This window comes from Actinia tenebrosa, unplaced genomic scaffold (assembly GCF_029948245.1).
Source record: "Actinia tenebrosa isolate PJP-AT-01 unplaced genomic scaffold, QUT_ActTen_1.0 PGA_scaffold4__44_contigs__length_22323623, whole genome shotgun sequence".
NCBI classification, from domain to species: Eukaryota; Metazoa; Cnidaria; class Anthozoa; order Actiniaria; family Actiniidae; genus Actinia; species Actinia tenebrosa.
Genome location: NW_028292581.1, coordinates 10466096 through 10475682, shown reverse-complemented (window position 1 = coordinate 10475682; position 9587 = coordinate 10466096). Strand labels below are relative to the sequence as shown.

Sequence of the window (9587 nt, the reverse complement as noted above, 5' to 3'; positions counted from 1 at the left end):
TCGACCTATATAGGTATAGTGTTTCATATTGTAATTGACCTTGTGGTTGTGAGGTCACAAGCCATGTCGAATCCATATCATTTTACTAAGCATGAATACATAACTACAAGCTGGTCAGTAGCACTAAAAATGAGATCGATGGAATATCGCTTGCCAAATAGCCTGTAAAACGGACTTAACGTATCGAAGCAGGATTAAAGAGCCCCAGACTGTAAGAAATATGTAAAACCACGTTTTAAATGTAAATAATAGAGGGTATACCTGATTAGCGGAGACTCTTTAGCTTTCACTGGCTTCATCCTGGTTCTGCCCTCTTCTCTTCTTCTCGATCTCTCTTTTCTTTCTGGCTTTCTTTTTGTCTTTTCTTTCTTTCTTTTTTCTTTGTTTGTTTGTTTGTTTGTTTGTTTGTTTGTTTGTTTGTTTGTTTCTTTTTTCTTTGATTCTTTCTTTTCTTTTCTTTTCTTTTCTTTCTTTTCTTTCTTTCTTTTTTTCTCTGTTTCTTTCTTTCCTTTTTTCTTTCTTTCTTTCTTTCTTTCTTTCTTTCTTTCTTTCTTTCTTTCTTTCTTTCTTTCTTTCTTTCTTTCTTTCTTTGTATTTGTTTTTGCTTCTCCTTCCAAATTTCCATGCATAGGATTTCGAAACAGCCTCACAGTCACACATGCACATCGGCTATTGATTATGTAAACTCAAAAACAAGACTTTTATATACACAATCATTACAAAAACACCAAGGGTGGCCAAGAAAATACTGAACAGCGTTTCCTTTTAAAGTGGCTCGTTGATACAAGCAATGCTACTGACTATTCCGCTTGGCAACTAAGTTGTGGCCTCAATGGTAAAACTTTTTGCGGACCCTTTTCCGACAGCGCGTGTAAAATAAGTCTTCTTCCTTTACTCAGACACTGGAATAGGTTAATTGACATGTACCGTTTTGTCGTCTGATGCAGCAGTGTTGTATTTACAGGGCCTATAAAAACACTCAACGTCTGCCTTGTCAGACTCGACTAGACTGAGTAACCCGGTATGGTGGTTTTGGTCAGTTTAAAAACGTTAACTTCCCTATAGGGGATCGATCATACCTTAAAGGAATTGAATTTGGTCAATTAATCGATAGGTCAGTCGAGCTTGGTTCACATATTTACTTCGAATCGAAACCATTATAATGACTGCAAAATTATTGTATGATATAAAAATATAATATTATAATAATATTTACCATATATTTCCACATATTTACTTCGAATCGAAACCATTATAATGACTGCAAAATCATTATATAATATAAAAAATATAATATAATAATAATATTGCAATTTTCTTTATATAGCCCGTAGTTCTAGAAGTAAAGAAAAGAAAAGAATTTAGCCCAATCTTTGTCTCTCATCCGACATGTTCCTTTTTTTTTTTTTTTTTTTTTTTTTTTTTTTTTTTTTTTGAGCCACGGTGTTCAAGCTGCGTCACCTCTCCCTCCCCCCAAATGCATATTATATTCTCTGACCTAACTAGCTACTAATAACCTATGAAGAAAAGGAATGTAATATAAAGTTGAGTTGGGAACTGATCAATTCATACTTAATCAAGCATGGTCGGTCCAATGTCAAGAACTAGTCGAGTCTTGTACACCAGTCTCCTTCCCCTTCTATGGGTTCGAGAGAAGTATTGTTTGTCAAGTAAACATGTTCCCCCCAAATCTAAAGTGTGGAGAGGGGCTCCAATCTCCCCCTTCCCCCCTTCTCCTCTTCCCCCCTTCCCCCCTTCCACCGCCTCCACCTCCGCTCCATCACCTATGAAACTTGAGTGACTTGAAGTAAAGTGAATCAACTCGAAAAAAAGTTTAAAAGAGAACTCGAAAAAAAGTTTAAAAGAGAAAATATAAAACCAATTCTATTTAGAAAACGAGATTTCGCACGCTTCTCCATGTGGTCTTCATAGTTAAAAGCCAAAGTGTTGTTAAGAGTAATTGAGTAAATTACTTGAAGGAAGTGTAGTTGAAATAGATCACTTCCTTCGAAGGCGACAAAAGCGAGTGGAGCACTATTGATTACAGAAGCCGTTTTTAAAATATCTTTTCACAGTCCCGGGTAGAAGTTGAGATATTTTGGCAAAAAGCTTTTGAATTGCGGCGGAATGGCATTCTCATTTTTCGCCTTAATGTCTGGAGAACTTCGTTACATGTAGACCGGTAATTATTTTTGGTTTTGTCCTTGACTTCCTTGACTTAATGTGTGGTTAATCAGTTGTGAATCAAAGAAATCTTTGAATGTATCAACTTTAAAATGTTACCTCGATAAAAGCTCAACTTTATTAAGAATTAAGAAAAGAGAGCTTTCGCAGACCTGGGTGGTAGATTTGTAGATCACTCCTCGATAACTTCTGATAAAGTGGAAATGAGATTGAATTATCATGATTTATTTTATTACCAACCCGCGATAAATAAAACGCATCATATTCTTCCTTCAAAAACATGAGTTTGAAAATTGAAAACTTGCCGGAACTATAAATGTATCGTCTATGTAGGTAATGGAGGGTTTGCAAATATTGAGTCGTCGTCTTGATGGACGTTCAGTGCACGATAATTGCAGGACTTAAGAATTGATTCTGAACAAAATTATATTTGTATTGTATTATTTCATCTATTATCTTACTAGAGACCTTTGACAAGTCTTTCTTTCTTTCTTTGAATGGTCGCTAGTGTATATAAATGTCAGATTCAATTCAGTCTATCTTTATTGGGAAGAAGATATCACAATACTAACCAGAAACAATTTAGTACAGGAGATAAAGATATTAATGAAAATTGCAACTTTCTTTCCCAAAATAATTAATGGGTTTTTATACATTACTGAACAATTATATAGTGTCGACCCTCGTGTCGTTCAGGAAATTGATGCTGAAACCTAAATCCTAAAATGGTTTTAGTCCTCGCTGATTTTCAAAGAACTGGGAGCTCCTCTTGTAAACCAATCCCTGTTCTCTTTCCTCGCGTTTCCTCTGGTTTTCGGTACTTTATTTCCCGGTGGTCTTGAAGATAATACAAGATATTGGAAGGAAACTGAGATCAGTCATCAACGCAATTTGGTGTCATCAAGATATAGTTGATCGTCGCACGAAATGGAGATGAGATATGTTCTGTTAGTGAAAATAATTTTTATTGAAATGACTACTTGATGAAGTTAACTTTTTCGTTTTACCATCTTTGGTTATGATTAATATTTCTGTCTTTCTCTTTCTCTTTCTCTTTCTCTTTCTCTTTCTCTTTCTCTTTCTCTTTCTCTTTCTGTCTTTTTTCTTTTTTCATTCCCTTTGTTCTTTCTTGGTTTTCATCCAAGTTTCTTTTCATTATTCTATTTATTAGTCATTCATTAGTTATTTGTCAGCTCTAAGTTAGTAAAAAGAGAAAAATTTTGAATCAGAACAAAATCAAAGATTTGCTAATTCTATCGCCTATATTTTTATATTTATTTCCTTTTGAGTTTCAAAAATACTTCTCGAAAACAACAATGCTTTTAACTGGAATCACAAAGGACTGATAAGATTATGGCTCTCGATATTATTTATGAGTCGTGTCACTGAAACATCAGCTCTTCAGTTTACTTTCGCACCATCCATCAAGATTTTGTTCAGTAACTATTCCCCTTAAAAAGCTTGCTAACTTCACTATCGCTACACTTTTCCAGAGTGAACCGTTTCAACTTTAAACCGAAATCAAGGCAATGCAAGGTAAGTTCAATCCTTTCGGGTTCGTGTTCTCTTCTCTTTAAGAAACGCCAGAATTTATATATTCCCAGCACTACTCTGTTAAGTGTATAAAGAACTCGATTAAAGAAAAACATGTTTACTTGACAAACAATACTTCTCTCGAACCCATAGAAGGGGAAGGAGACTTGTGTACAAGACTCGACTAGTTCTTGACATTGGACCGTGCATGCTTAACTAAGTATGAATTGATCAGTTCCCAATTCAACTTTATATTACATTCCTTTTCTTCATAGGTTATTAGTAACTAGCTACGTCAGAGAATATAATATGCAGTGCTTAACAGATACAGTGCATTGCATTGGATTTTTTGGCATTGATTTAGATCAAGATTGAAAATCCTATTACATTAAATAATTACGACACTCCGCTTCTCACTTCTCTCCTCTCCCCCTTCCTCACTTTATTCCTCACTCCTCTCCTCACTCCACTCTTCACGCCACTCCTCACTTCCCTCCTCATTCCACTCCTCACTCCACTCCTCACTCCACTCCTCACTCCACTCCTCACCAATCTCACTCAACTCCTCACTCCATCCTCCACTCCACTCCGCACTCACACCTCACTCCACTCTCACATCCACTCACTCACTCCACTCCTCGCCCCCTCTTCAATTCCACTCCTCACTCCCCTCCTCACTCCAAATCCTCACTCTCCCCTCACTACCCTCTTCACTCCACTTCCTCATCCACTTCCTCCACCGCCCTCACTCCACTCCTCACTCTCCCCCTCACTCCCCTCTTCATTCCACTCCTCACTCCACTTCCTGCTCCGCTCCTCACTCCCCTCTTCACTTACTTATCTCCTCACTCCCCTCCTGGATCCCCTCCTCGCTTCCCTTCTCGCTCCCATCCTCATTCCCTCCTCAATCAGGGCCTTACTCTCTTCCTCTCCTACTCTCCCACCAACACCATGTTACAAGCTTTGCTTTTCTTTTTAATATCTCCCCCTATTGCAGATTAATCAATGAAAAGTCTTTAATTTGGGATAACCGGCATGGAAATGGCCAGGATTTACGATCAACGTACCCCCACGGTGACATAAGCTTGCTTGATTAGGAAGTCTTAGTAAATGATAGTCAGCACTATATAACGTACAATGGATAACTAATATCAGATCGAGGGACTGAAAATAACACACAAGATGTATCGTTAACTGGAGTTAGATTAGCTGGCAGGTTTGGGCCATACGTCATGTACGCTAAATACCGATTTATTTAAGTTGACCAAAGCAATCTGTTGGCCAAGAATTATGTTGTTTTTCGGTGCACTGTCCGGTCTCTCCGTTGATTCGAGGGCTTTTTCTCCGGCTTTCCTCCGTCCGGAAAAGGCCCTAACATTCTAAATTGCTAAATTCCAATTTGATCTGTTGCTTGGGCCAGGAGAAAGAAAAGGAAGAAAGAAAACATCTATCTATCTTTTTCTCAGTCTCTAACTTTGTGATCTGCATACTTTCTGATGCTTTTATAAGAGGTTCACAACCTTAATGAAAGATGTTTTAAGATCCTGAAGATTAATTTGTCTCAGAAAGCAGAGTAAGACTTGATTAAAAGTCCAATAAATCTATTAATCTAACAAAATAAGGGTTATTACATCTGACACGTAGAAAATTAAGGCTAAAGCGAGGCTGTGAATGCCTCGTTGTTTGCCAAGCTTGTCGGTTTGATCTATAGAAGACAAATGTCAGCATTTTCGTGCAAATACCTGCCTCATTATACTGACAAGTTAGTTGAAACGCAATACCAAAAGTGTAGAGAGTAAACGACAGAGTACCGTTCTAAAGCCATATACCGGCCTTGAGGACCTTTCCTGATCGCTAGCTGATAAACTGCATGGCTGTCACAGCAATTATCTACTAAGCTATCAGTGGCAAACAGGGTGAAACTTTTCTTAAGATGTTTCTTAATACACTTTCAGTCTCAATTCTGAGAGAGCATCAATGGTAGTTTGCCTTTATATGGTCTAAGTTGTTCCCTAAATATGGAGTAACATGTTCAAAGATTTGTAACTGTTTTTGCCGGATGCAGATTTATTTTTGGTGTGTTTTGGTTCTTGAACTTTCCAATTTGATTGTCATTTCCCATTAGCCTTGACAGACCAGACAGACAACTACAAGTGGCTTAGGACGCTAATCCTTTAAGTTACGCCTTCTTTGTACTAATACTTGCTTAAAGGGGTAACAAAGTAGTTATCAAGACATAGTCGTGATAAGAGTTAACCATACTGGACCAATTAAACTGACATTAACGAAGTGGTTGTGTTTAATTTCCCATCAGAGGAAGACATTGATAATGAGTGGCCTTTGAACAAGGTTGTATATACATCAATAAGTTGTTTTGTTACTGTTTATCTCACATGGTTTAAAAAAAAAATCTTTTGTTTTCCATCTCCATCTGTCTTAATTCATTGGGCGTGGATTCATTTAACACTGTCAAAGGACTTACTTTCTCTTTATCTATTGGTAGGCTCCATATTCTTTTAGTGGCTGTTATAATCGGATGGAACTGATAAATCTTAATCTGAAATATGGAGAATGCAAATCAACTTGGTATATTAATCTACTGACTATGGCGAGGTTGTCACTAGTCAGTTCTTGTTCTTTAAATTTGTCTTGCCGCCTCTCCACGTTCATACAACAATTTTGTGTTTCGTATATTTACTATAAAACATATCGTTTTCGTAAGACCCTTCCCGGATTGATTTCTAGTTTTTACTAGTTTTCGCTTTTATTTGTTTCAACAGCTTTTTGGGGTTTGGGGCTTCCATGTGTGCACTAAAAAAACTGAAATCGAAAACTTCATCACTCATCAGTGATGAGGTTTTTGATTTCAGTAAAAAATAAAAATTTAAAATTTAAAAAAATCACATATGGAAAAAGAGATTTATCTAAACTTGTGGTTTCATCTAACGACTACACTTACATTGTCATTCCTAGCACAAAATTAATATTATTAAGAACCGAGACAATAAGCTAAGAACTAATATCTATCTTCTTACTATTACTATTCTCATTGTTTCTCAGTTCTATTTTTACTTTGTACTCCGTAAATTATCGTATAATATACTTATCTTTGCGATCTCCCTAGACATTGGCCGTTATGGCTCTTTGAGCTAACGATGAGAAAAAATATGGTTAAATAAAAATAAAAAATAGTAAAAAAATCTAAGAACTGAATCAACTGCTGTTAATGATATGTAACTTGAAAATGATCCTCAGTAGAGTATGTCTGTAAATTTAGTTGCCCAGTCAGGGAAAGACGACCAAAACAGTTTTGTTATTCATATATATTTTTTGTAAGTGAAAAAAGAGTAGCTTTAAACCAAGACAAATTTGAGCAACTCTTGGGCCCATAGCTTTATTATGTGGCATACTCTTTATAGCAACAAGATCTCTAGACTAGAAAAATATCGCGGCATAGGTAAATATATACCTTATTCCCTACATAATCTAAGGCAAACTTCTGAACATTTTAAATTTATTTGAAAATCAGAGATTCATAAATTTTGTTTGTTTGTTATAATGAAGGATAATGAATCAATTATATAAGACTCATTCTGAACAAGCTAAGGTTTTTGTTCGTTCAGGGGGTTGCATGTGGTCGGGTCGATTGGGAAATACAGCTTTCATTTTAGTTCTTTCTTTCTTTCTCAACCCAAACCCAGAAAGGCAAAGAAAAGCCAGACAAAAAACCCAAAACTATTGTTGTTAAAGTGTGATAAATAAAATAAGGAAAATACAAAAAAATTCCCTTTTTCTTTTTCTTTTTTTTTTTCTTTTTTTCTTTTTTTTTTTTTTTTTTCGATGCAATTTTTTACAAATTCTTTGTTTTTTTACAGTTTCCTGTCGTTCGCATCGTCATGTATTAATTTTGAATATGTTAATTGTGCCGTCCAATGAGCCTGAAGCGAAATGACGTTTTACCTCCGTCTCTAGACCATAATCCTTTTCCGCTGCTTTCGTTCTTTAATTATGACTATTGTTCCTGTATTCTCTAAGGAATCAAAAATTTTAATATGAAAGAATTTTAAAAACTATTATGGTATAGAGTCGGGGGTAAAACGTCATCTCGCTTCAGGCTTATTGTACTAAAATGGGGTGGTTAGGTTTGAGTCCGTTTTGGAGGGAGGGAAACAGGAGGAGTTTACCGCCTATCTGTTCTCCTCTACCCGTAAATACTAAGTAAACCTCAGGGTGGATACAGGGGATGCACCCTCCAGGATTTTTGTTTCAGGATGGGGTGCACCGGACCTTTGCTTACAAACCCAAACACCAATGATGCAGTAGATATCACGACCTATCACGACAGTAGATATCAGCTTATCTAGGGGGTAATTGCTCGCCCTGCAAACCTCCCCTAGATCAGCCCCTGAACTTACTGGAATGCACATCACTGCTGCTTAGAAGCATCTGAAGGCATACTACCAGCTAATACGTATCATATGCAATTTTTGCAGTTTTTGTTGTTACTCGCAGCCATGCAATGACACAGTGATAGCAGTCCAGTCCCGGACTCAATTTCTGCCCGCGACGACTTCCCAACTTGTCGGAGCGGACAGAAAGTAAGTCCGGAGAATTGGACTGTGCAAAGGCAAACTTTGCGCAAGTAGAGAAAAAAGGTTTGAAAATGTTCAACAAAAATGTTCATGTTGGCTTTTCGAGCCGCCAAACAAAACCCTCTCAGTGATTTCTGCATTTCTTTTTTCGATCAGTTCCTAGCTAAATTTTAATAAAATAACAAGATAGCAAAGTAATCAGTTATAACCTAATTATATGTCGATATATGACATCAAAATTCTCCTTTATTAAATCAAGCCACTGGTGAAGGCCACTGTCAAGTCAGACAGAAGGCCTTGTTCTCCTATTTAACAGACAAAACATATTTTATTTCATTTGATTCTCTGAGGGTAGAAGAATTCTGCTTTCATTCTCTACGGGCATTTGCCCGCCGGTGTCAAAATAAATTCTTTGAAGTACTAGTACATTGCTGGATCTGTGGAACTTCATTCTCTGCTAACAGGGTCAGGAAAACCTGACGTCCTGCTCTTTCTAAAGGTATGCGTGGATGCAAACTCACTGTCCCTAAGGGAGCCGTCATTGAATGACAAATATACAACTGAACTGATTGCGTTGCTCCCTGGTGTTGCTTTTACTTCAAGTTCCGAAGGAAACAATTAAAGATCTGCGCAAAAACGTGAAGTCAAATCAAATCCCAGCCTTAACCTGAATCATTGTGTAGTGAATATTCAAGTGTTCTAGTGAAGGTACTTGCTATGGAATTTCAAAGTGTTTGTCTTAATTGTTGTAGTTGTGCATTCTTTATTTTATTTTACCGTTGGTATTTGTGAATATTATGATCATTTCAAATATTAAGCTGAGGTTGAATAAACGAGTCAGTAATCAAGCTGTATTTTAGGACCACATTGGAGACGTAGGCGGAGATTCGAACTATCTGTTGCTCAGAGTTAGCCTCGATTTTGAATAGAGTATTCCTGTGTTCCAGCGAAGGTCGATTTGGAATTCCAAAGCATTTGTATCATTGTAGCTGTGAATGCTATACTTTATTACCGTTAGCATTTGTAAATGTTTTGAAACTGAAATAAGGCAAACCGCGAGTAAACAAGTCTATAATCTTTAGTCTGTAAATGGGGGACATAAAAGAACCTGTTGAATTATTCAACAGACAATCCCAATTTGGAGGCATAACACTAACGTACTAATTATGCACTCATGATTGTGAACTGCACGGCTGCTAATAGCGCCTTAATATGCAGCCCGTTAATCTACAAAGCTTTCGCTGTTGTATCACAGCATGGGACAATCACACCAGAGCT

At 36.9% G+C, this 9587-nt stretch overlaps 1 protein-coding gene across 1 annotated transcript in view; it reads left to right on the top strand.

Moving 5' to 3' along the window:
* Window positions 1-8811: 8811 nt before the first annotated feature.
* LOC116307357 (homeobox protein otx5-B) overlaps window positions 8812-9587 on the top strand; it is a 34782-nt gene continuing 34006 nt past the window's right edge. The window contains exon 1 of the mRNA XM_031717638.2: window positions 8812-9017. The gene's annotated coding sequence lies outside the window, so the exon portion shown is untranslated. The remainder of the gene's footprint in view (window positions 9018-9587) is intronic.